This window comes from Simochromis diagramma, unplaced genomic scaffold (assembly GCF_900408965.1).
Source record: "Simochromis diagramma unplaced genomic scaffold, fSimDia1.1 OVJJ01000602.1, whole genome shotgun sequence".
Lineage (NCBI taxonomy): Eukaryota > Metazoa > Chordata > Actinopteri > Cichliformes > Cichlidae > Simochromis > Simochromis diagramma.
This window is the reverse complement of record NW_024387040.1, coordinates 1992054-2018389: the sequence shown is the minus strand read 5'-3', so window position 1 is coordinate 2018389 and position 26336 is coordinate 1992054. Positions and strand designations below refer to the sequence as shown.

The 26336-nt window shown below is 38.4% G+C and overlaps 1 protein-coding gene and 1 long non-coding RNA gene across 3 annotated transcripts in view; one reads left to right on the top strand and one right to left on the bottom strand.

Annotated features, from left to right (window-relative positions):
- cntnap2a (contactin associated protein 2a) overlaps positions 1 to 26336 on the bottom strand; it is a 371460-nt gene that overhangs the window by 331652 nt on the left and 13472 nt on the right. The window lies entirely within an intron of this gene.
- Positions 5034 to 10011, top strand: LOC120741301. Its single transcript, XR_005697594.1, has 3 exons — positions 5034 to 5153; positions 9279 to 9280; positions 9997 to 10011. It is a non-coding gene; the product is annotated as an uncharacterized LOC120741301 (long non-coding RNA).

The window sequence follows — 26336 nt, the reverse complement described above, 5'->3', positions numbered from 1 at the left end:
TGAATTTGGTGATTTTCCTATAGTATTTGTTGCTAAAGAACCTTTTTTTTATTGTCAGTCTAAAATATGTTGTGTTAGTTCCCCCACCACTTGAAAAGCCTGGTCAGTTGTCAGCAGAACCTGCATGTTCAACCCAGAATCAGTCCGAAAAAAGGTTTTTGCTATGCTATTGTGTTATTACAGCATACAGTACCATACAGTACAATGTTTTAAGGTGCTGGCATTACTATTTCTGAAGTAAATTATCATTGATTATTTATTCTCACCTGAGCTGCATGAAACAAGGAATTCCACGGAGTTCACAAGTATGACTCCCTCTGGCTAAGACTTCATGCTTTGCAAATTTGCAGATCTTTAAATGCACAAAAAAGTTATATAACTCATTTAATTGAAGGGAAAAGCCTGCAAAGGCATTATGTAGGCACTTTGACATGGATACAGTTTGAAACTTTAGGTAGTGGACAGTTTGAAAGACTTAATGCAAAACACCCAAACTGAATTCTCAAGCTTCATTTCTATCTGGGTAGAATGTGAGTCATGCACTGCTTGGCTTGGCTTTTGTTATGAAGGCCACCATGTAAGGAATGCAAATTTCTCTGCTGCTTAAATGTTTAATGTTGGAATTTACTGGCTTCCAAACTCACATAAGAGAGACATCAAGAGTGAGACAGAAAGCAAGTGCATTCTTTAAATTTAACAGAACTGTGTCTTGAGGCACCTGTAATTTCTTTACTTTTTTCAAGCAAAATGGGAAATATTTGCAGCGATTGAAATTATTATGAATGAATTATTGAAATGTGCAAATATACATGGAAATACAGTATTTAAGGACAATTCTGAATTCTAACAAGCTTGAAAGTCAATATTTGGTAATGACAACCTTTATTCTTTAACCCTTTAAGACCTACCATAGAACCAAGTCCGCCAGAGCTTATATTATATTTTTACATGCTGTGGAGCCATTTTTGGGAGCATTTCAAGTTGCTATACATCAATACAACCATTATAGCCCAGATTTTAATAATATGTATTCATTAAGTGCATAGTAATTACATAAATTGCAAAAAAGTGCAATAAACTACAAAAAAATTGAAAATCGTTTTTGCTTTTTTAACATATATTTCTAGTTAGAGAAATTTAAGAGGCTTATCCCTCAAAACTGTAAATACAAAAAAGTTGCACAAAATAGTTTCCCACCACAGGAAATTTATTTTGAGTGTCTTCATAGTTTTATTTTTGAAATACACCAATTTTTATACACTGCAGGAAAAACGAAAATAAATATTATACTGCAAATTTGCAAAAAAGCAGCATATGCATCAAAATAAACTATTTCCAGCAGTGCAATATGAGTCCTAAGCAACCCAGAAACGACACAGAAAGTCATAAAGTCAAAGATAACTTTTAAAAAGACCAGTATAGGCCCTGAGGCCCTGATGGTAAAAAAGACTACATTTCCGCGAAAATGACGTCACTTCCGGTTTCGGGCAGGTAATGGCGGAAATGCAAAAGTTCGCGCTGACGTCTATTCCAACGTAGGAAGTATTATGAACAGCTGATCGGACCGGCAAAGCGTGTTTCTGGAATATTATGTTTTTGTTCCTGCAAGCGCTTTTTATGCAGTTTTTGCAAAGCTTTATGTGGAAGGAAACCGTGACCTAGGACAAGCTGATGGCATAAGATGTAAGTACAACTCCTCCGGTTTCATATGCAAAAAAATTTTTTGCGCTAGCTTACGTGGTTGCAGTGCTACCGGGATTTAAAAATAGTTACGCAAAATGGAGCGTGTCCGCTCCGATCGGCTCTAAAGGGTTAAGACAGCCTGAACTATTTGAGGCAATCTTTCTTTTAATTGTTTTAAGTAGTTTTCTAGTGGAATAGTTCTCCAGGTTTCTTGAAGGGCATCCAAAGCTCTCTGTGAAGTTTTTTGTCAAGATGATCCCAAACAGCTTCAACACTGTTGAGATCTGGGCTCTGGAAAAGCCAATCCATGACTGATAGAGATCTAATGTGTGTTTTTATTTTATCTCAGTATGCTTTTTACTGCACTGGCAATTTGTTTGGGACCATTTTCATGCAGAAAAATGTAGCTGCTGCCAATTAGACACTTTCCAGATGGTGGTGCGTGTTTTATCAAAATCTGACTGTACTTTTCTGTCTTCATAACCTCTCTCCTGACCTCCTCTGTACATATCAACAACAATTTCAACCAAAAATTTCAAACTTGGCTTAATCACTCCATGGGACATGTTGCCACCGATTTTCACTCCAGTTCTTGTGTGTGTGTGTATATATATATATATATATATATATATATATATATATGTCTTTCTCCCTGTTTCTCTTTCTTAAGAATGACTTCTTGACAGCCAGCCTTCCACTGAGCTCATTTTTGATGAGGCTTCAGCCATATGTATATCTCAGGCCCTGTCTCGTGTCTTTACTGATTTTTTTCCTGTTTCTTAAAGACGTAACCTTCAGATGTTGATCATGCTACAGATTTCCAACGATTTACATGGCAGTCATCTCATATTAATGGGAAAAATTTGTAAAAACATTTATTTAGACTAATCTCCTGTATTTATGCCCAATTATACTGTTAAACAAAAGGGTTTTTGCTAACATTGTAAGTGAAAACTATGGAAGCACCTGGGTTTGAATGTGGTTACCACAGACAATTACACAAGTTTGGACTAACCTTTCTTTTATCCAGTGCTTTCTATCCCAATTTTCTCTTGCCCTGCCAGTTCTGAGGTACAGGATATGACCTGTGTATAATGGACACTTGTCCTCATTACCGAATGACTTTCAAACATTATTTGGATGGAAACGTGTGTGTATGAGTGTGTTTGCTTACAAAAAGGCGATCATGCAAGACTGATCCCACTTTTCCCCACAGTGCCGCAGGTTCCCAGCACAGTAGAACAAGCCAGGTAGTTTTTAAAAGTCCTGTCACCTTGTGGTGAAGGTGTTGCAACAAACATCAAAAGTATGAATTACACTGTCCATATAACACGTTTTCACGTACAGTGTGCAAAAACATTTATAACCTTTTGTTCTATAAATTAATCTATTTGTAATGTGGCCATAAAAATTAAACAAAGTGGGGTTTTTTCAGCTTTTTCCCTTTCGTCTGCCTGTTGGCATGTCTCGGTCACCAGCACTGCTTTTTGACAGCAAACAGCATGTGTGCCAGTCTTTCCTTTGATACGGAACATTAGGATTGGTTTCACCGCATCGCCAAACACACAAATGTCTGAACAGCATTCAAAAGAAGGCCACTGTCAGATGCCTGCTGTTTTGCATACATGACTGTTATGCAGATACCATGCACACAAACATATGTTCAGTGGCACACACATACACATCCATCATGTGTGACTACAAAATAAAACTGAAAACCAGAGGTGGGGACTTTTGTGATTTCTGACAGAATTTACATATATGCTGACATACACTGCAACATGAGAATGAATTCCCCAAAGCAGTTTCATGTGATTGAGATACCACACACAATTATGAATCCCAGTGACAACAGTCAGCCTCATTTAAAAAAGGTTCTCATCCACAGATTTTATGCCAAGGGCAAAATCAGAGCTAAAGTGGCGACTTATGAAAAATGTATAACAAAAATGATTTTTATGAGGCGCAGAAATAAATACACACCAGATACCCATTGCTCATGAAATCTTTAACAATATGGTTTTTTTTGTTTTTCTCCTCTTTATTAGCAAGGTCATACACTGAAATTAAGAGTAGTGTTGTAGGTCTAGTTGTTGTGTTCTTTTTCCATTTTGATAAAATAATGATAACTGCTGAAATCGAAGCAAAATCTAATTTAAATGAGCCTCATTTTAAAAAAATATATATATACTATTATTTCCTGTTTTGCAATTCCCAAGAAGCAAAACAATTAGACAGTTAAATGTGTGTTTCTTGAAAATGCAGAAGTAATCTCATCATTAAACTCTCTTTGCATGCTGTGCTTGATGAATTATTGAAATATGCCCCAATTAAGGTGCAATGACTAGAATGCAAGTTGTCTAACATAAGTTGCTTTTGAGTCTGTGTGTGTTTCACTTTAGCCTGACTTGTACTTTCAGCCACATTGCAGACAAACATTGGGTAGGATGATGCCTCACCCCCGATTAACCTTTTAACACACTAGCACTATATTTCTTAAATTAAAAATAAAAAAAAACAAAAAAAACAAAAAAACAAAAAACAAATGTTGACTCATTAATATTGATTTTAACAGCTTAGCCCTATGTATCCATTTTAATATTAGGGCTACAAATGCTGTGTGGGGGAGGGGGATGACAGCTGGGTCTGCACACATGTGTGAGTGTGGGTCTGTGTGCGAGTATGTCAAAGAGGACTTAAAACCAAGCTGCAGATGATGGACTTAATCCGGTTGTTCAGTAGGTCATGCTGAGGAAAGCTACTCTCCTACACTAGCTACATCTATCTATCTATCTATCTATCTATCTATCTATCTATCTATCTATGAGAAAAGTAATAGTTATGATTTTGGAGAAAAAACAATTACAGGACTATGTGAAAAAGAGAAATAAATGAACAGCCGAGTTGGGAAATGAAGAAAGATTGAGAAAGAGAGACAAAAAGGAGGTAAGAGCAGTAGCGGTGTGCTCTGTTTCTGACCCATGTTACATGAGCCTCCAGACAACACTAGAAACCTGTTAACAACAAGAGTCCATTTAGCTTGGAGTGACTACAGTAAAGGTTCTGAGCTGGACTCTGCACCACCCTGTCCATTAGATACAAAGGGATGTTCACACAGAATGGAGAGGGGTGCACAAGTGCACACATACACAAGCAAATACACAACCACACACGCACTCGCATATGCAGACAAATAAACAAAGATGGCTTAGGCAAAATGCATTCACAGAAAAAAAGAGGAACACAACGAATACGCACTCTTTTCTCAGGGGTCATAAATGTTCACCCTTACATCCATTTAGCCTTCTTCGGCTGCCAAGCTCCAACTGCAAAGTTCACGAGGAGTGAGTGCAAAATGGAGAGACATGCAGAAGTGTTCTCGGAGGATATCAGCTGTAAGGCCAAGAAACAACACTGGGGAGGACACAAGAGCAAAATGAGGGCAAGAGACTTGATGGAAAGAGCACGAGGTGAGACGAGAAAAAAATGAAAGTTTCTAAAAAAGAATAAAATCGGAGAAGAACTTTGGATTCACTACAGTGGGGCAAAAAAGTATTTAGTCAGCCACCGATTGTGCAATTCCCCCCACTTAAAATGATGACAGAGGTCAGTAATTTGCACCAGAGGTACACTTCAACTGTGAGAGACAGAATGTGAAAAAAAAATCCATGAATTCACATGGTAGGATTTGTAAAGAATTTATCCGTAAATTAGGGTGGAAAATAAGTATTTGGTCACCTCAAACAAGGAAAATCTCTGGCTCTCACAGACCTGTAACGTCTTCTGTAAGAAGCTTTTCTGTCCTCCACTCGTTACCTGTATGAATGGCACCTGTTTGAACTCATCATCTGTATAAAAGACACCTGTCCACAGCCTCAAACAGTCAGACTCCAAACGCCGCCATGGCCAAGACCAAAGAGCTTTCGAAGGACACCAGGAAAAGTATTGTAGACCTGCACCAGACTGGGAAGAGTGAATCTACAATAGGCAAGCAGCTTGGTGTGAAAAAATCAACTGTGGGAGCAATCATCAGAAAATGGAAGACATACAAGACCACTGATAATCTCCCTCGATCTGGGGCTCCACGCAAGATCTCATCCCGTGGGGTCAAAATGATCATGAGAACGGTGAGCAAAGATCCCAGAACCACACGGGGGGACCTGGTGAATGACCTGCAGAGAGCTGGGACCAAAGTAACAAAGGTCACCATCAGTAACACACTACAACGGCAGGGAATCAAATCCCGCAGTGCCAGACGTGTTCCGCTGCTGAAGCCAGTGCATGTCCAGGCCCGTCTGAAGTTTGCCAGAGAGCACATGGATGATACAGCAGAGGATTGGGAGAATGTCATGTGGTCATATGAAACCAAAGTAGAACTTTTTGGTATAAACTCAACTCGTCGTGTTTGGAGGAAGAAGAATACTGAGTTGCATCCCAAGAACACCATACCTACTGTGAAGCATGGGGGTGGAAACATCATGCTATGGGGCTGTTTTTCTGCCAAGGGGACAGGACGACTGATCCGTGTTAAGGACAGAATGAATGGGGCCATGTATCGTGAGATTTTGAGCCAAAACCTCCTTCCATCAGTGAGAACTTTGAAGATGAAACGAGGCTGGGTCTTCCAACATGACAATGATCCAAAACACACCGCCCGGGCAACAAAGGAGTGGCTCCGTAAGAAGCATTTGAAAGTCCTGGAGTGGCCTAGCCAGTCTCCAGACCTCAACCCCATAGAAAATCTGTGGCGGGAGTTGAAAGTCCGTGTTGCTCGGCGACAGCCCCAAAACATCACTGCTCTCGAGAAGATCTGCATGGAGGAATGGGCCAAAATACCAGCTACTGTGTGTGCAAACCTGGTAAAGACCTATAGTAAACGTTTGACCTCTGTTATTGCCAACAAAGGTTATGTTACAAAGTATTGAGTTGTATTTTTGTTATTGACCAAATACTTATTTTCCACCCTGATTTACGAATAAATTCTTTACAAATCCTACCATGTGGATTCATGGATTTTTTTTTTCACATTCTGTCTCTCACAGTTGAAGTGTACCTCTGGTGCAAATTACTGACCTCTGTCATCATTTTAGGTGGGGGAACTTGCACAATCGGTGGCTGACTAAATACTTTTTTGCCCCACTGTATATGCCAGTTCAGAAATTGTCCTTTTGTGTACTTCCCCCACTTTCAATTTTGTTCTTCCATTTTAAGGTCAGAGCTGTCATTACATGTTGCTAACCATCATTAAAATCATCATAATTATCACTTTTATAACAGTGAGACTTAATTACTACTATTTAATTTGCATTGATTGACCACAGTGATAATTCAAATCTCCAGTCTTGCACATATTGGACAGCCAACTGAACCATAGCCAACCGCTAAACAGCAGTTGTACAAAATTCGACTTATTAACAGACCCTTTAGAAAACATTAACTCAATTCCCTTCACCCGACCTACTGTAGTCCAGCCTGAACTCAAACTTTCTCATGGTCGGCCTCGACAAGCTCATTCTGGGGACTTTTTGCAGGGAACTTTGCAAAACTGCATATAGAAAGCAAAATGTTGCTGTTATTGCTTATCTAGAAATATTAGTTAACGGATAGAATGTAATAAAATAAAAAGCTTAAATATGCTATTGAGCTTTTTAGGAGCGTCATTGGCTTAATTCTGTTGAAGGTATGTATGTACCCAAATGATAACTGAAATTATTTATCTTGAATAACCCTGGTGTGAAAGGTAGAGAAGGTCACTGATTAAATGGTATTTTCTTCCAAGCTGATTTGCAGGAATGCATACCACCCTGTAAAATTATGTGATTTAAATCTCAATATAGGAATTTATACAAGGAAATTATAATAAGCTGGCAGGGGAGGGGGTGGGTGGGAGGAGTTGGTTGAACTTTACGGTTCTTTTTCTTGGTCATTACATGGATGTCAGTAGTCGCGCCACACCATCCTCATTGTTCTTTAGCAGAGGGCTAAAGAGCAATCAGAATAATGAAAAACAAGAACAAAAATGTCATTTTCTTCTCAGTTACAGAGTTCTCCAAAAGAAATGGAGTGACTAACAAGAAACGGCGTTGCTAATAACAGGGTGAGCATTCAGAGGAGACACAAACCACAAAGGCTTCTAGCAATAACTCTGCATTTGCTTTCAATTTGTCAGAAGCAGAAGAAAATAATTGCTCATACTCAAAGCCTATACACACATCTTACACACAGATATAGGAGGCTGCACGGGTAGACAGTATTTTCCAGCTGTGCTGCTCGCTAAGAATGTGCTGATTGTGAAATTCAAGGTTCATACCACTGTTACATCCTCAGTATTACAACCTACAGTTTGCTAGCTACCCATGCCTTTCTCCTGCAAATGCATCTCACCCGGATGCTATAATTTGCTGAGAGGCTTGGTCACCTCCTTTAGAATGAGTGCCGGATTGATTTTGTGGAGAACCAAGTTAATGGAGAGCTGAGGATAACCACCATCCGCCTCTGTAGTGACCATTTTTGCACCATAAACTTAAAAAAAAAAACTTCCACTGAAGAGAGCCGGAATTCACAGATAATCTGCTGCTACTGGTGAAGAGTGCCGAGCCGACTATCTCCCTTCCCAGACGTCACCCACTTCATCCGCCAACATCTGCTGTACCACTGTGGGCAGTGGGAGGCCATTAACTCAGAGCACACATTTACTTTCACTTTATACAGACTTCAGTCTTTTCAGGTCTTCTGTAATCTGTTGTTGCACATATAGGTCAGGGAAAAACCGATGTGACGCCACAGATCCAGTAGATCACTGCCATAAATATCATCTTATTTTCTGATAACATGATATCCATTTCCAGCTATGTATTAATTTTTGGCCAATAAATATATGTAACATTTATTTGGGAATTTATATGAATATCTTAATGAGAAGGAAAACATGTGAAATGTGTATTCTAAGAAATAGAGCAGACAGGCAAAGCAAAAAAGACTGCTAAAGGAAAAGCAGGAGATCAAATAAGAAATGCAGGCAAATAGAGAGGAAGATACAGAGGCTACAACTAAGTGATGAGACAGATGAGGCAGCCAATGAGTGACAGAATGCCAAAGAGAGCAAAGTAGACAGAGACAGAGAAAAGAAAGGTTTGCCTTAATGCTATTCCAAACTTCAATCAACGTTCGCCCGGCTCTGCTCTCGCCCAATCATCTTAGCAACACACTCACACATACCCACACAGACACACACGTACAAGTATCTTTCTGCCCATCAACCTTGGCCTGACAGTCTCAGTGCCATGGCAACGGTTCATACAGGATTAAACAGAGCACTCAGATGAAAAAAAGAACAAAGAATTTAGGAAAATTATTAATGCATTATTTTCTATATAGCCTATGATATGCATGAAAATGCAATTAAAAAAATGTTTGGCAGTCGGGTAAAGTGGTCACTCACAAAGAGTGTGTGTTTACAAAGAGTGTGTTTAGATGTACAATGACCACTACTGAAGGAACAAGGGGAAGAGGAACAGACAGACATGAAGAGAAAGTGATAAAGCCTGGTTTTAGACAGCCCTTTATGTGTTCACAGACACAGACACCCTTTGAAGTCGTGAGGAGATTTTGGGCTTACATTTCTCACAACAGCGGCTGGAAAAAGAATGAAATGATTAAAGTCGATTAAAGTTATACACACAGATATCACGGGATACTGAAAATCAAGGAAACACGATAACATCAAAGTTGGACTATGAGTGGGAAAAAAAGAAGATGAAGAAACAAGATGGACTGCACACACATGTTCCAACAAAAGCTTATCTTCCATCATATTTTAATAATGCAGTTAGATATTTTCAAAGTCATAAGAGAAACCACTGGAAACTATAGCTTAGACATCATTAATGCTAGTTGTTTTTATTATATTTGTTTACTTTTGCATTTTGAAGTGTTTTAAGTGCTCCTAACACTTTTTGAAGCTGACTATATCCTCTCTGAGGTGTGGATCGTTCCCTCTGAAACCACAACAGAGTTTGGAAACTATTTAGTGATCCTGCAAATTATACAGGTTCTAGTTGGTCCAGCTTGTTTAGCATCGGGAGTGGCTCTGGGACTCCGCAAAGTATAGTGATGAGCCAGCTGGAAGCATCATGTGTTTTCACTGTCACTGCCAATCCATCCATTTAAACACTGCATTTCATTTTTTTTTCAGACAGCACAAACAAAAACAGAAAAACTTACACTGTAGAAATAACCAAGGTCATCTTGCCACAATATCTAAAGGCTTTCTGTTTAGCCTGGAAAAAGTGAAGGACACCTACATCCCTTAAGTGAACTCCAGTCACTCCGGTGGGTTCATGGTGTTTAAATCCAGCACTGATAAAATTGGTGGTCTGACTTATAAGTAACTGTCTTGCACTGCTCTGTTGCATTGTTGTATGCATGCCAAGAAGCATTTGGTGTTCAGAGACAGAAAGACCAACATAATTTATAAAATAGCTTAAATGTAATTATGACAACAACAAAGTTGGCTTGATAAAACAACAAGTAGCCAAGTTATAGACAGTACTGACACCGCTTTTAGTAGAAATTCTGTCCAAGGTCCAAATTCACAGGGACCAACCAGCATTAATCACTATTACAAATAATCACCAATGGAAAATCCACACTGGTCATGTCACTGTGCTCTGCTAGCTAAATTAACGAATATTAAGCTAAGTTTTGTTATTCAGGATTCCTTCACCCACAGTTCAGCTACACTGTGTTTACACACCTCTCTGCATTGAATTATTACTTATTATTCATCGCTGGCTCTATTCCACAGTATGTCCTATGCCTTGTCATCCTGCCCTAACCCTAACCAGCCACAGCAGATTGCAACCCCTCCTTGAGCCTGGTTCTGCTAGAGGTTTCTTCCTGTTAAAAGAGAGTTTTTCCTTCCCACTGTCGCCAAAAAGCTTGTTCATATGGGGTCATATGATTGTTGGGGTTCTCTCCGGTCTTACAATACAAAGCACCTCGAGGTGACTGTTGTTGTAATTTGGCGCTGTATAAATAAAACTGGATTGAACTGAACTGAACTAGCACCATTTAGCTATCGGCTCCACTCATACCATTTGCAACAGGAATTAGTGGATTCAGCTGGAGGAGTCCCCTTTAGGGAGGAAAGGTTTCTCCTGCTGTCAGCTTCATTGTCAACTTGATGCCTGGTGAAAAGTGACATCTTTGCCTGTCTTACATTGCTCATATCCAGTACTGGGTGAAAACAACTATTTGCTTTGAGCCATTACATTTGGTAATGGCAAGTAATTAAGTAATTTGGCAAGCTAGCTAACAAACCATTAGATCTGGTGTGAATCCAGCTGTTATATAAATAAAGCTGCCAAATACATCACAGAAAGAGAGAAATCACACAAAACATTAGCAGTAGTCATATTCTGTTTGCAGAAATGAAGAGTAGCTCCAAATCCAAGAGAAAAAAAAGATTTATTTGGATTTTGCAATAACACAAACCTAGTCAGATCTAGTTGTTTACATCCTATAATACATATTTTTCCATGAAATAATACTTCAACTGTTGCTCAAGGGAATTCTGTATAACACAAGGCAAGCGCTCATTAGAATAAGCCTTATATCTACAAACAAACAAACCAAAAAATAACAGAATAAAGCACAATGACTATATTTTAATAAACATGTAGAACCCTGAGAAGATGCCAGGGCAATCATGAGCATACTAACTTCCCAAAGGAATTAAAGGAATACCTAAATACCAAGCTTCCTTTTAAATTTTTTTTTTTTTAACTCTCACATTTTACTAATCAGCTGAGCCTTTTGCACATTAATATCTTTATAGCGATCATAAAATAGCAAAGATGCTAATGACTAATGCTTATCATGGAGGATCAGTAGCTAAGCAGCTTCAGCTGACTGGCTCACTACATGGTTTGTCCATTTCATCCTTTGGCTCATGGAAACTAAAGTCATACCAGGGCCTCCAAAGCACACAAATTCTCTCCCTTTTTGCTTCTGCTCTATGCTTCATTATTTCCAAGCCTTTCAGGCATGAACGTGGCTCACAGCAACCTCAGGCTTTATTTAAATATAATCGATCGACTCTTGATTACACCGCTGAAAATTTCGTCCACGCATGACAGCGTCACACCCTCAATTTATTCTAACAAGCAACACCATGTGAATACAACCCGAAACACTTACGTTGGTTGCCTAAAAACAAATAAATGCCTAATTGCAAGGTGCAAACCACACACATGTGTACAAAGGATGAAAAGGGAAGACACGCAAATACATAAAGTGCTTAAAAGCGTTGCAAAAACAGACCCATGTGTTCCTTTAAATTCTAGCATTTTTAACTGAACCACAAAAAATGAATCTACTGGACTAAGCATGTTGCTCTCTAACCATGCAATTCAATTTTAGGCGTGCAGCGGGACTTAACATGGAAAACATCAAGCAAAGAAAGCTAATACTGTTAACACGTTCCCAGAACCAGATAACCACATTTGCCATTATATAGTCTCTATATTTTCTATCAGCCTCACTGTTTCAGCAAGGATCTGTCCCCTCTCTCTGCAATATTTCTTTTGTCACTTTCTCTTTCTGACAGATTCTTGCTCTCAATCTGTCTCCGAGTCTTGCTCTTTTTCCACTTTAACCTATATTATTATCAGCTGCTTCAGTCTCTATACAGCACTGCATTTATAATACTATCAAGGGTTAAAAAAAAAAAAAAACATGAGAGCTTGAAAGCATAAAAATAAACTATTTGGTAGAAAGGTACTGTCCTTTATGTGTGTGGCGAGCTATTACTGATTTTCTAGTATGTCTCCAGTCCAGATGAAGATTTTTTTTTTCTTTTTTTAAAAATTTTAATATCCGTTCCAGTCTGTCTGTGGGAGGGTGTTTTGTGGTGTGCGCTTGTGAAAGATCACAAGTGACTGTTTTTTTTTTATGTTTTTTTATTCTTGTGACTCTGGCAGGTATAAAAAGAGAATAGAACACAAAAAAGGGAAGGCTGAAAGAAGATGAATAGAGATGAGAAATCAAGGAGAAATTACAGAAAAGAGAGATGCATGTGCTGAGAGAGGCTGCACTGAGCAGCAGTGAGTGGGCTGCTTCACAAAAGAAAAGTTTGAAGAGGGATTAAAGAAGAAAATGTCACAGAAAATCTGAGGAATGTGAAGGTTTTCGACTCAAAAACAAGGCCAGGCAACAAAATAGTGGTTAAAGTAATGGTGGCAGAGACATAGATGCCTTCAAAATCCCCCCATCCTGAGCTGGAATGCCTTTGAGACTGTCATGTGACTTCATGGACACTGTTTATAAAGTATTACAAATCAATGTCAAGAAAAGTGAACAACACCATTCACCCTTCATGAAAAGGTTTTACCTGCAGCCACTTGCCTGGTGTTAATGGACCTGGTTGACTTGTCTTTCAGCTAGTTTATAAACCACAAAACACAACGCACCCTCCAAGAAACCCAAACACAATGCCTTAACCATGCAATAAAAAAATCTTGCATAATGAGTGGGAAAGCTCTTGAGGACTTTAAAACCTCCACCATCCCTTCATGTTATCCCATTCCTTCAGCACAGCAGTTTGCAGCAGTTTTTTTTAATCTACCCTGTCCCATTCTCACAGCATCAATATTTGCAACCACATAAAATTTTGTTCACAGCTCTCACAGGTGTGGGGAGAAGGCTCTGGGCATACTTGGCTCTGAACAAAACATAATTTTGAACAGTAAAAAAAGAAATTAGATGGTGTAGTTGTTATGACCCCACCTCTGGAACCATATCTACAAACTCACCAAGGATTGATTCTCTGCCTGTGTGACTCCTTGACTCGTTGGCAGTATTTTCTCAATGAAGGAATGATACCAAAGAATGTGAACCACCCATACTGAGGAGAATCATGAGGGTGTGTTTTGTGAAGGATTTTTTTTTACTTACGTGACATAAAAACAAGAAGCAAAAAGATTTCATTGTTGACTCTGTAGAGGTACTTGGATTTTAGTGGATTTGTCTGGCAGGCCATTCTTTCAGGGTTGTAAGAGGAGCGCTCTTTTGCTGAGAGGGAGACCTACTGCTGTTATGCTGCACTTGAAATGGTAGTCGTTTAAACAACTTGAACAAAAACAGTGTGTTTATGTGTGTGCTTGTGTGCTGCAATGCGTTTGGCATGAGTCACTGCTTTGATAGTGTTACCTTATTAATCATACTTCTCTGCAGGTTGTTTGGTAGCATCTTACATTTGAGATATTTGAGTGCATACTAATACAATGACTGAGCAATGCTTTGGAAATTATAGTCAAACAAACTATGCAACGGCAAATTAAATTACATGTAACATATATTATAGTTTGAAATGCTACATAAAAAATCTACATATATATGATTATTTTAAGTATTTTATGCTAAAGAAGAAGACAAAAGATTTGTACCCTGATGCAAAATGCTTTTTTAAGAATGTCAAGTCTTCTTAATTGGGAAAACAAACTATTGACATTCGCGTTCACAGTGTCAGTGTGGTGTTAATACCACATTCATTACAGGGCTAATACTAATACAGAGTCACCCATACTTGTTCACAATCACACCAACAGTCAGTTTAGGATGTGGGAAAGAACTGCCACACCTGGGAGACGTGGTAAATACTGTGAAAGGGTCTATTTTAACCCAAATCTCTTCCAAGTCTTCTAGTTGTAAGTCTTGTGTTTTGATCTGTGCCACCACCTCACCCAGTTTTGATTTGCTCACACTTTAAAGTGGGTTGCTCTTATTGTAAATTTTAAACCAATAATGTTGTTTCTGCAAATGTTCATACTGTTTGTATTGCTTTGGGAATCAGTAGAAATCACCCACTTTTTTCATTTGGGTATGAAGATGTGTTTGTAAAAGAGGAAAAACTATGCTTTGAATTTCAAAAACCTACTGCGTATAACAAAATACCAATAAAGTATTAATTTTTAATGCATGTACAATGACAATAAAAAAAAATGGTGCAATGCAGTTATCTCTGCAGTTACCTTCACTGGAATAGTGGTCTCATTATTAGTGGAAAAAGTACTTTAATCATCTTTACCTACCACTAAAAATATTAAAACAGCAATGAAACAATAAACCTTCATTTAAAGGTTTGTGCTCATGTACAAAAAACAAAACAAAAAGCCCTCGTTATTGGGATCAGTACGGTGGCCCTGAGAGCAAACGACTCACGAAGAAACCCAGCAATAAAATAAATAAAAAAAAGGCTGAAAAAGCAACAAACCCAACGAAATAGGAAAAACCAAATTTCCAAAGCAAAGGAACGTTACTGGGAGACAACACCCGCGGACCAGAGGAATAAATATCTATAGTGTATTTAATATCATCCATCCATCCAATTCACATGCGGGGCACTGATTTGTCATAGGGCGAGAGGCGGGTACCCCTGGAAGCGCCACGTCGCACTAACAGGACAAACAACAGAAATATTTGAAAAACAAAGTGACAATTCCAATAATCTAGCCCACAAGGCTGATGTCTTGGACGGTGGGAGGAGCGAGTTCCCGGAGGGAACCAGGACAAAACATGCAAACTAACCAGACCCCGCCTGGTTGGAATGAACCAGGACTTCTTGCGGCAACAGTGCAACCAAGATATGAATACATGGCAAATCATTATGAGAAAGCGGTCCAAGTTAATTATGAATTGAAATTTGAAGACATATCCTAAGGGGATGATTGATTTAATTCATATTAATTTTACTGATGCCGGATTTTTATACTAATTTTTGGTTAACACCTACCTCTCACCTTTTCTTTCCTCACAAAACCGATAGATCCTCCACTTCTTGTAAGTGTCTCCCAGCGCAATTCTTAGCATATTTTGGTTCCTGCAACTGGTCCGTCAGGTTATTGTCTCCCCAGAAACACTTCCCTCGTGCTTTTGGAAATCTGTTTTTTCCTATTTCTGTTTTCATTTTTCCTATTTCCGTTGTGTTTTGTGTGCTTTTGCAGTGTTTTTCTTATTGCTGGTGTTTTCTTAAGTTGCAGTCCGTTTGGCCTCTCAGGGCCACCGTAGATCAGTGATAAGTGTAGGTTAAATTACTGAGACAAGTGGTTTTGGTAATATGATGTATAAAGCTCATTACCTACACTTTAGAAAGTTTAGTCCTTTTCAGTCAGGTCATGGATAACTGAACTATATGCTCAGCTGTAACTCTCAAACCCAAGTAAGAACTGAATCATCACAAGATTCATAAAATTATGACATATAATATAACAGAGTAAACATATGAATATATGTCTGTAAAAGTCTCCCTTTTCATTTCATTAAAGAATAAAATAAATACAAAAACATGTACCTTAAGATTGCATTTGTATTTGGAAAACATCCCATTAAAACCGTATTACAAGGAACTGTTTGTGACGATTGAGTGAAATGGGATTTTTCTGCACAGTGAAAAACACCAACGCAAGAGCAAATGTTAAATTTAACCTTTTCGATGTGTAATTAAATCACATAATTACTTTCATGGTAATGTGATTTGTTACACTGTTGAATGGCTGGACTATGCTTACTGTGACATTTCTAACACTTAGCAATCTGGACGGTCATTTCATGTGGTTCATGTTTCTTTGTGTGATTTTTGCCAGAGCACCAAAGGCCCTATTTGTATATTTATTCTTTAACAAATGTCAGCACTGCAATTGTAGCAAATGTTGCCACTGTGTTAAATAAGCAGTCTGGCTGAATGGCTGTGCAGATAACCATGTTCTGAAAGCACAAGGTGTATTTTACTGGGTTATGAAGAGCAAAATTTTGTGATTAGATGCAGGGGTGTCGAGTGCGCAGACCATTACAGATCATTTGGCAGCTGCTCAAGGTAATTATTCTTGGTGCTCAAAAGCACAAAGCATATTGTTACTTGTTACCAGGGGTGAACTTCAAACTATTTTCATGGCCACAGTATGTTTTGGTCTAATGTTATTATATCATGCTGAAGAAGAAGAAGAAAGCAATATGAAAAAACATGGCATATGTTAGATTATGTAATTACACTGGCAAATCATTATGAAGAAAGCCAGAGTCCAAATGTTAATTAATGATAATTGAAAATTGAGAACATGTTGATCCTAAAGGGGAACATTTTATAGATAAACCACTATCTGTCATACGCTGTACAGTTTGCTTTGTGAAAAACCCAAATGAAATACTTCAAGAAGACAGGACAAGGACAAATGGGTGAAAACTGGAAGAGTGTAGGCTACTAAAAATGCAAAGGAATTGAGAGTGATGCAGGCATGTTTGTTTCCTTGTCTTTTTCTTGGTTTTGTAACTTAGGAGCTTTAAGAGTACTATTAGTATCAACTAATCAGATTATAGTAAACCAATAGTGAACCAGTAATTTGAAAAACTAAGCTGCATTAGCAAGTGCCCTGCTGTTGATGTACTGTACATTAGTCAACTGTAGTTCACATTAGTCGCTATCATCATAGGGGTTAGTACTAAAAATAATATTTAGCAATAATTTGTAGTGATTAAACTGTTTAGACTTGATTTATAGATAAAGGAATCTTTAAAGATAACAGAAAAGATGAGTACATCAATGTAAATAGCTGACGACGATGTATGCTGCAACCCAAACAAGATGGGGTCATTGCCGCTCTGTCATTTCTTATAAGTTACGTGTTCCTATTGCATTTCTAACAATTCCAACTTGTCAGTAATTAATTTTGTTTTCTTTCAAATTCTCAACTCTAACTGTACCACGTTTGATGCAGGCAAAAAGGCGGGCTTTTCACTAGTTATAAAAATGCACAAATGTGCAAATGTACAGTTAAATATGAATCAGAGCTTGTGGTGAATAATAATTTCACTCATAGCCAGTCAAATTACATATCTCATTGCTCTGAAACAACTTTGCCAATCACAATGATGCTGATTGTTGTCTGATTTCTGCAGAGTATCACAAACTGAATGCCATGGACTTCAAATCTGCAGCCAGAGGCAGATGCTGTATTTTTTATATAACTGATTTCACTTGTGTGTGTGTGTGTGCTTATTTAAATATTAAACACAGTTTTGCCTTTTCCCTTCTTATTTTTAGACCTTTGGTTTTAGCCCAAAGTCTACCTCACTTTGTTTATTGGTCAATACAGGTGATTTTGAGCTAATAGCTCTACTACTAACTCCTACATTTCCCACAATACTTTATGTACTACTCTATATAACAGCAGCTACAAACCGGAAAACTTAAAAAGAGAGAATTCAGTACTGAATTGATGCTTACATTCAGATTTATTCTTTAAAATTAAAATAACCCTCCATAGCTGCGACAGCTACATTGTCCCTTTTGGCTTAAAAATCCACTGACAGTCTGTTCAGTAATTCAGTCTGCCCTCACCTGTGTTTCTGGGGGAGTAAGGGGATTAACACTCTAAATCTCACATGCCTCACAAATAACCCCAGATACACAACAACTATGCAACTATGTGAATACCATTCCTTACACATGCACACACGCATTAGGATATTTTCACAGTATCACCCATTACCACCCTTTGAAGTGTGCAAGTTGCTAATGGTTTCCCTATTTAGGGAGAGTCTGTGGTCTGTCTGTCCATTAGCTGGCTAACACACTCTGCTGAGTAAACACAACACTTCCAGTGCTCTTGTCCTCTATTCCTTTCTCCCACGCCCACCTTCATTTGTCAGATGAAAGCAGTATGTTCAGGTTTGTTATATATTTCTGTTCATTTCTGCATGTATGAATGCAGAATCACATATCTGTGATTATCTGAACTTGCTGAATAAAGCAGGGGACTGAAAGAGATTAGGTGATAAGACAATTAATTACTTGTGAGTCTCAAAAAAATCTGAATAGGATTGAAATGGAAATATTTCAAGTCTTTTTAAATCCAGTATCTCAGATTTTTTAGAATATTTTTGAGGTCAATTAAAAAGTGATGTACAGCACAGCAATGTACACCTTCTGAAAAGTATGTTTTTTATATACTCAGTAAATGGTTGGGGCTCCTTTACTATGAATTGTGCTCGATCAGTGTGTGGCACTGCTGATGAGTCACTGAAGCCCAGGTTGCTTTGATACCAGCCTTAAGCTCGTCTGTATTTTTGGGTCAAGTGTTTCTCATCTTCCTCTTGACAATGCAGTTGGCTGGCCAATCAAGCGCAGTAATAACATGGTCAGCAAACCATTTTGTAGTACTGTTGGCACTGTGAGCGGCTAAGTCCTGCTGGAAAATGAAATCAGCATTTCCAAAAGCAATCACTGAGTCTTTTTCCTCCAGAAAGACTAATCTTTTCAAGCTGTTGCATCTCCCTCTTTATAATCTGAGCTCCTGTACTGATATATTATTGGACATTAATACCAATATATCCCAAATTCATGAATTAACTTTTCTTGACGATAAACTCGAGGCTGCTGTCATTTTTTTTCTACCACATTTTTTGTCGGTTTTCCATTAATGTGCTTTAAAATAGCACTCTCTGAACAGCCAGCCTTTTCAGCACAGACCTTCTGTGGTGCATCCTCCTTGTGGAGGGTGTTGATTATCATCATCTGGACAACTGTTAAGTCAGCAATATTACCATATTTGTAGTTTGATGAAATGATCTAGACCAAGTTTTACATGTATTTACTGTTACTGTTTGAATAGTAATTTATTTAAACACAAAATCAAGTAGTCTAATAATATTCATGAACTAGATTTATAAGTTGCATGTGGTAAGCTATAATCACAAGAGAGGCTGGAAATATTTCATTTTACATGTACTAAGAATATGTTTACGTTTTTGAAAAGAAAAAAATGCCTTTTCAAGATATTCTAATACTTTAAATGCTCCCCATTTCCCTTATACAAAATACAGCAGACAGAGAAATGTGAGACAATTGTTGTGTAAAGAAGCCTTACTTTACTTTGCAACATGCCTAAAACAATGTCTAAAAACCGGGAGAGGATAGCAATTTTCTTTTTTCCATCAGCTGAACTAGCACTGGAAGAACTGGAGTAGCTCAGGAAACTCTGCCCTCAGAGGAGACAGAGAAGGCAGAGAGGGTGAGTAATAGCAAGTCAAAGTAAAAACAAGAGTGAACTTTGAACAGGTTTTTACTCAATGTAAGGAGTTACAGGACTTGAGAGGGGTCAAAAGTTTAAAAGTTATCTATTGTCACTTTAATGGAAGCCTTTATCGAGAGTGTCGTACAGCATGACAACTCATGCATGGTACTTTTTCTTTTTAAAGTCTTTAAAAGACAACTAAAAGCCCAAAAATTGTCAAGACTGAATTTAAAATGGTGATGCTGATACTGTCATTACTTAAATATAAAGAGCGTTAGGAAAGAATGATTGTTTGAAATTACTACTTTTACCTACATGAGTCAATTCTTGACAAGCTACAATCAGGGGTACATTTCAGAGCGAGTGCAGTTTTTTTTAAATACAGAAAACATGTTCTTTGTTGTTGTTAATTTGTATTAGAAAATGTATTACCAAACTGGAAAATTGACTCAGTGCAAACTCGGTGAACTACTCAAACACAGAACTGTTCACATTCGACATGACACCAAATCAAGGGTGTCAAACATATGGCTGCGTTCAATCCAGCCCAGCAGATGGCTTTGCAAAGTGCAGAAATTGCAGAGAGGCTATGATTTATTTATTCATTTTAAATAAATGTATTGCTGTTTCTGCTTTGATGATGTCATCTTTACTACACAGAAGTGGAACTGCATGGAAAGTAAAAGTTCTTCTTCTTGATCCCAACAACACGTGTGACTCGTGACGATTGCTTTATTTATGTATTATTTTAGCTTTTTTGCTTTCTCCAAAGCACTCTACATGTGAAGGTTTCAACTTTGTGGTTTGGCTGTAATTTGAAATTTTCAGTGCACATGCAGTGAAAGGAGACCGGCTGAATTGTGTGAAACTAAAGGCTTGACTGTACAACTACAGACTATACTCACGTCCCATGCAGTCAAAGAATCAGGCCCCACACTGGGCTTTTAGGGCAGCACTTTGCACTGTGTCCTTCGCAGAATGCCAAAGAGCATTCGCCTCTCCTCTGCTCTCACAGTTAATCGATAGCATGCTTTTCTACCTCCTTAGTAAAAAGCAAAGAGGCTGCTGGTGCACAGTGCATGAGCGTATTTATGTGTTCATGAGTGCACGCCCGGATGTGTGACTGTGCATTCTCCTAATAACAAACATTCATAGACAGGCACACATATACCCACTCTGACTAAACCATTCATACTCAAAGATGGACACTAGTAGTAACCGGAATGCTGGCATATTCTATCCATCACCCAAGCTGCTGAAATAGAGGAGCGTGGTGGGGTACTGGCTGAGCAGATAAATCTATAAATCAGATTTGATGCTTTCTGTCTGGCCATTGCTCTCTCTCGCGCACGCACACGTGTGTTTCTTTCTGCAATTTACTAAGTCAGCATCTCTGCTTGTCCCAGACACAGATTAAAAAGCTGAAACTGATCTGTGATCAGTCATGCTGTAATCCCCTCACGTTGGGCATCATCATTTCATCTCTAGACAACTGTCAGAGATGCCAGCAGACTGGATCAACGTTTATGAAGTAATAATATTAAAACTAATTTCCAAATATTTCCATTTGGGCTCACATTAAAAAATGTAACGCTTACTGTGAATGTCAGTGGTGAGCATTCATTAACCAACAGTTTAATGGGGAATTAATGAAAGTCCAAATTAATCAACTGGGCTGCTAACGGATTGACCTAACTCAATCTGGCCTGCTGTCTTTAATATTATCTTTGTGGCACTCTCAGCAGCTCTAAATTGAGCACATTGTTAATAAACTCACACTGTATATATTAATTAGTAATTTGACCTCTTTTTAAAAAAGGTCAGAATTAACCACAACTACTGCTGGAGTGCATTTTAACAAACGGTGTTGTGTGTGTGTCTTTGTGTTTCTATGTGTGCAAGCAGGGCCATCAAAGAAAAAAAGTATGTTACCCATCACAATCTGTTCCCAGGAATCTAAACCCTTTCAAGAACTTGGGCAGTTTACTCTTACTTAACAAGCAGAATGTGAATGATGTATTAGTTCAAGTCCAGATATTAAATCCAAGCAACTGGCCCACATTTTATTAAGCTAGTAAATGAAAGGCAAGGACTAATCAAATGCAAGCTATTAGAATCCAATTTAGACAACTGATCTTTTTAAATAGCTTTAGCTGATTGATACAGAGCTGAAACACAAGCTTGAGCAATCCAGAACAAGTGAGTTTCCAAAAGCGCGTCAGTTGTTTTTCCATCTATAAGCTCAGACTCTGACTTTGATTTAATGTCACAAGTCTGGAGTGAACAAAATTTAAGCATTCAGGCAACTGACATACCTTTTAAGCAATGTGCACTCAATAAAACACAATCAGGACAGTCAGATTACCGGACAAGTTGCCTGCAATCAGTTGCTGAAGCCTTGAAGTGCCAATAAAATAAAATAAAAAACTGTACTTGGCAGACAGCAACACTGATCAAAAATCTAATACATTGATGTCCTGTGGCATGAGTTTGGCAACACAGTCACTGTAGATTATGCATACTCACACTAATATCTAGAGCTGAACATGGCAAACAAAATTATGTGGCCCCTTCCTGCGAGCCATCTTTTCCAGAAGGTCCCATTACTTAATGCCAAATTCTCCTTCAGGTCAGTCATGGCCCATTGAAAGATGCTTTCCCCCTCTCTTATAAAAACTCCTCAGCAATCTTCCCCAGAAATGGGGATTCAGTGCAGAGTAGCACTTGCCTGCATGCAGTAGAGCTGTCAAAGTAAGGTCTGAAATTTCTTATCCAACCTTTTCGGGAGTCTAAAATGATTATACGGTGATTATCATTATTCTGCTCCAGAAGAGTTGACAATTGAAGATGTGTCTCTGTGTCTGTGATGTCACTCTGTAAATTCTCCAGCCACCTTTTGAAGAAGCGTACAGCTGCCATTAATTCACATAATGTGTTGCCACGGTATTGGAGCTTGGGATTTAATGTACACAGTTGAGATGTTCTGACTACCAAGAAAGCCCCCAAAATCCCACTATAGCCTGGCTTTACCATTCTTCTATTCTAACAAAAACATCTCTAGGTCTTTTCTGACTGCCAGAAATCTCTTCAGGATCCATCCCTTACTGAGCAGCCTCACATTGTTGTGGAGGAGTAAGTCATCACAAACTGCAGTGAAATGGGGAAAAAAATGTAAGAGCCACTGCCTGAACTTAAAATGCACATACTAATGTCTTATGGTTTAAAAGAAGAAACCAACCAACAAAAACGGGTGCTTTAAAAGTACATTGTTGAGTTTTATTTATTTTTGTGTGAGCTTTTACATTTAGAAATACTGTACGCATTAAATTATTATTGTGCAGTGAGTTGTTACATATAAATACCAAAATACGTCTGTAAATAGTTCTGTATGCAGTCATTCATTTAGAGTCAGATATGTCAACAATGTGTCAGAAATGCTCTGGACTGCAACAGACACTTGCTCCTTGCCACCTATAAAAAGCAATTATACAAGATCAACAATCCACCAACCCCTGTAAGGATCGCTGTAAAAAGACAGCGCTGAGGGGCAAATGCGACTCTATATTACTTTTACACTATATATACTACTTTCGATGTTATTTAAATTTTATTATTTACTTTTTTGCTGTTTCATAGCAGTATGACAACAGGTGTGGATGGTGTTCATGAAGTCACACTGTGGACTGTTTGCGAGACAAATGTGCAGTTGCTGTCTACACCTGCAACACACTTTTACTGTACATCAGCGGTCCCCAACCCCCGGGCCTCGGACCGGTACCGGTCCGTGAGTCGTTTGGTACCGGGCCACGAGAGTTGAGGCTCAGGTGTGAAATGTATGGTTTTCAGGGTTTTTATCGGTTTTATCAGACAGATAGTTATAATGTCCACAATATTTAAACTATTCAAATACAAATCTTGAATATAATGAACATGCAGTGAAATTCTCGTGTCCTGAACCACAGACAGGGTGTAGACATAGCCGTGCCACTCCAGGGGTGTTTTTTTTTGCATGGGGGGACCCTAGATAGGACATTTACTGGATAAGAGGTGGGAATCAAACTTGGGATACCCGCTCCAGAGGTGTGTAGTCTTTCCACTACACTATCCAGTGGCTCCAATAGTGAAAACAAGGCTCATTTAGTATCTATAATTTAGGAGCTGATATGAATTTCTCTGTCAGTGTAATGTAAATTGGCCCAGCATCACACTACACTCTGCTACCTTTAACATGACAACAATGTCAACAATAAGAAAACTGATAAATCTATAAACCACTTTCTTTGCTTTGAATAATGTGCACTTACAACTGTCTACATTCAACTATTACTATCATATTATGGATCAATAGAAAACTGATCTCAAAATAAAACAAGTTCAAAGTCATTGTATTGTGTACGGAGGTATAACACAACAGCAATAGCAATGTAAGAAGAAACCACCATAGACACCCCAATGCCTTTATTCCCTGGCTTTCTCAGCACAAACTTTCTGTCTTTGTGTAGGTTGAACTTGGATTAATCTGGGAAAAAAAGACATCTTCAAAGGCTGCCTTCTTTGTGTTCTCTCTGTATGCAAATTTAATTTAAGCTGTCTTATTCTTTCAGGTTATGTTTTGATTCTGCAAGAGCACTTCTGTAACCTTAATGAATCCTACTGTATTTTGTATTTTTGTAGCTGTTTTTTCTTGATTTTACACATGTGTATATACTGTAATTATGATGGACAATCTGTTTCTGGGTCTTCCTGGGTCTGTTTGAGCAGCTTGTGTTTAATTGTTAGTCCTCAGTTTTGAACTTTCTGGTGATATACCCAACCCCAAAGGTTGGAAGATTATGTTTTCTTCCTGATTGAACAGTTAGAGTAGTTGTGGTTGTTCTTGTGCAAGCAAAAAAGCCTTTCCTAGTGACTCACTTCACTTTTCTTTGCCATTTTCTGTGAATGTCCTAGTAGACCTATTAACCCATCCTAACTACCTGCTTTGTGAGTAACCACATGTATAGCTGATTCTGTGTTTCAATTAGACATGCAAAGTTTCACAATGAGAACCTGTCCACCTACATTAGGTTACCAATCAGAAAGATATTGTGAAATTTCTGAAGGTACATTTTAATTTGTATTATTTGCCATTGTGCAAAATCAGATTTTTTTTTTAACATTTGTTTAACATTTCTTTAAATACCAGTGGAAACCATCATCATTCGCAAATACTTTAACTATCCTGATACTTTTTGGTGTATCTGCATTCCAAGTTCCTCCAACCAAATACTATTACTGAAAGAAGTATGTTACTCCATACTTTAAGAAAACAAAATGTCAAATATAATAAACTTTGGAAACTCCATGATCTAATTTCATGCAAGACCAGGCTACTCCGTTTTTCTTCTTTTCCACACATTATCTTATTCTATCCCTGCAAAACTGAAATGAGTTTGGCATCAAAGAGCTCCAAATTTAGTCTGAAAACAGACTGGGGCACTGCATCCGTGACATGGTCACCCAACAGAGGCTTACTACAGTTGTCGAGTGAATTTAGTTGCTTTGTCAGTGTAATGTTGACCTGATAATCTTGACAACCCAAAGGAGAAATGAAATGTACATGAAGAGGAGGAAGAAAAATGAAGCAGGTCAAAGTGAGAGGCAACCTGAGTAAATAAAAAAACAGGCTGACATTTGAAAGTGAGAAATGAGGGAAGAAGAGAAACGAGCACATCTGCAAAGATAGATGGGGAACAAGACAAGGAGAAAAAAAAGGAGAAGAAAGCCACAGAGAGAAAAATATAGATGTGGGCAGGTAAATGAAAGGTATAAGGTTTAAAAAGGAAGCTGTGACCCCTGCCTTAGCTCGCACTGTAACGGCACCTTAACTAAGTGCTAATGGTCCTCATTCACATCTAGCCTCGGCTCTTTTTGTCTTGTAGACACACAACGCAATCTTACGAATCGCAAAAATCCCCATTTAGCCTTTAAGTGCACAGGTATACACAACGACACAAGTATGTAGTTATCTGAAGTGACTCTTTGCCTTATACACACACACAAAAAGATGGGTTAGAGGCAGAAAAAAAGCAAATACGCACTAACTTATTTCATAAACATGCAGTGTAAAGACAGTTTTGTGAGAGGTGAAGCACTGTACACCCTGGACAAAATGACAGGCAGCAGGATAGGGACAGAGAGACAAACAACCAGGCCCACTCGTAATTACACCTCCACCGGTTACATATGGATACAAATATACACCCGACAATGTAAGTTAAACCAAACAAACCTGCGCACAATTTTGGAATTCTCAAATGCATCTAGTTGCACACTGAAAATCCATTTCCTCTCTCTCACACACACAAACATTCACTCAAGCACTCCCAGGGAACACAATGAACATTTGTCCATTTTACAGCACGGCCCAGAGAATCCAAACATGCAGACACACCGGCACACACAGTCCGATCCCTTTCCTACCCAGCCTGCTATACCGGAGGCTATGGGGGCCTCCAGTTACATTTCTTTCCTTATTTCTTTCTCTCCCCTTTATTTCAGCAAACAATCACACATGCACCACAGTGAGGAACACACTGACCAAGTTAC